The following is a 2,398-nucleotide window of genomic DNA, read 5'->3' on the forward strand; positions in this document are numbered from 1 at the left end:
GGCAAGTCACTATTTATAATCAATCAGTTGATGACGTTTTGGGTCTCACTTTCACCTGCAACGGCTAATCACAAGCAAAACCATGTGCTATCCATTGAATTGATAAGTGATAAAAGTTACATTATGAGTGGAAAAAGTTGTGATACTTCACAGGTGTGACACTCAAAAAAGTTCACGCGATCTCCTTATCGTCGCATTCTTTTATTTTTATCAATGAATGATTTTAGTTTGGCTTCGAATATCTTCAGAAAATGAATAAACAATTATTTCTTAATCTTATGCTTTCTCTTGTAACAGGGCAAGTATTGTCATCGTCAAATAATTCGGTCTCGTGATTTAAATGGATTTTGAGGTTTTAGACATATCTGAATATGAAAAAATTAAATTATGTTTATCAATGTCATTTGTTTAATCTGGATATAATTTCCTCAATGCTTTTGGAATTTTTATTTTTAAAAAACTATCATAATAAAATAAGCATCTTTTAAACTATGCCTTGAAAAGTTGTGTTTGTTAATTTAAATTAATTTGTAACCTAGGCATAAAAGATGAATTGCAGAGAAAAAATCGTAGTGCCAAAAGTTATTTTCAGGAGAAATACTAGCGATGTGAGAGTACAGTTATAACAAATTCATGAAACTCTGAAAATAATGTTTTATTCATCAATATTAAAGTCCCCTGTATACTGTGTATAACGTTCTCCGCTGCTACGTGTTAATTATCAGTTTCCATGTTCATAACAGCCCGTCTTATATTCTGTTTCAAGACATGCAGGTTTGCTTAAAGTTTTTTAGTTTAGTTATATTAACGTCCCGTTGTAAAGCAACACCACGGCTATTTTTGGACCGTGGTCAGATGACGAGGACGACACCTGAGCTGTCACCCCCTCTCCGCACCACACCAGCGGGACGACGTTTGGCATGACGGATTTAACGTGCAACAGATCCCCTTGTACGACGGTTCTTCGGTGGAATCGGGTCTCGAACTTGAAACCCTGTAGCTCACAAGCCGAGACCTTACCACCAGGCCACCGCGGCCTTGCAGGTTTGCTTAAAAGCAGCCACGGCATTACACTGTCTAATGCAGAACAGTTTCACCTGGAAAGCATGCTGAGGTAAGCCAGAGCCCATATTAAGCACACATCAACAGTCAAGAACGCACCATTAAAGAAGAACAAACTGTTAATAGATCGTTTGTTCTTTACTTTTTACAAGATTTTGCTTTTCCCTTTTTCTTTTTTTACAAGATATGCATAGCGTTGCTGTTATGCACGCATTAGGAATTTTTCATAATCCATCTAGATATGTAGATCTCTCTGCGCGACAGCAGCCCCAATACTTCTCCTATAGGTCACAAATAATCATAGCAGTTACATGAATGTAAAAGTTCAGAAAGACGTTCCAATACTTGATGGATTTAATTTCAAATATGATAAGTAACTCTATTGTAGCTAATATATAGCTAAACCTGTGCACCAAATTTTTATTATCTAGCTTTTTATGTTTTCCTGTTATCGTATTCACTTGTACCGGACAGTCGGACAGCCAAATTTCCTGAGAATGGATTTCTTTCAAAATTTGACTGAAATCTACAAATTAGATTTGAAGTATATGTACCAAATTTCCTCTTTCTAACTCAAAGCGTTGTGTTTACAGACAGACTTAACTCCAAAAATATGTTTTTCGGCCTCTGGGTGATCTGAAACATGGAGGTTCGTAAGAAATAAGGAGGTGGAATTATTTGGCAAATACAATACTTTCTCTTTATATATTTCGTATAAGAAAAAAAATAAGAAAATGTTAACCAAAATGTTTGCATTTATGCCTCGCACTTCCTAAGGTTAACCTTGCAAAGCGGTCAAACATACAGCATTCTTCAATATTTTGAGTTTTTAATTTTTGACAATTCTTCCTCTTTATATAATTAGTATATAAAAAAGCTCGCATGAGAGAATTCTTTAATTATTTTAGAACAAACCTAACCAGAAGGTTACAGCAAATCACCAAATGTTCCATTTGCAGATTCTTATTAGACTAACACCTAAATAAGATATAATCTTTCCATATCTTAATGTGCAAATGAAAAATAATCTTTGTGCAATGATTCATGTTATACATGCGATTTTTCTTTATGTAATGTGTGTTCATGCAATTTCTATGAAATGCATGCAATGTTATGTTCTATGTTATTCATGCAATTTCTCAATGAAATGGGCCGCGGTGGCCTGGTGTTAAGATTTCGGCTTCAGAACCAGAGACCCGATTCCACCGAAGAACAGTCGTGTAGGCGGGTCTGGTGCACGTTAAACGTCTTGGCCAAACGTCCTCCCGCTGGTGTGGCGTGGTGTGGAGAGGGGGGTGCCAACTCAGGTGCCGTCCTCGTCATCTGACCGCGGTCC

Source organism: Argiope bruennichi, chromosome 6 (genome assembly GCF_947563725.1).
Source record: "Argiope bruennichi chromosome 6, qqArgBrue1.1, whole genome shotgun sequence".
Taxonomy (NCBI): domain Eukaryota; kingdom Metazoa; phylum Arthropoda; class Arachnida; order Araneae; family Araneidae; genus Argiope; species Argiope bruennichi.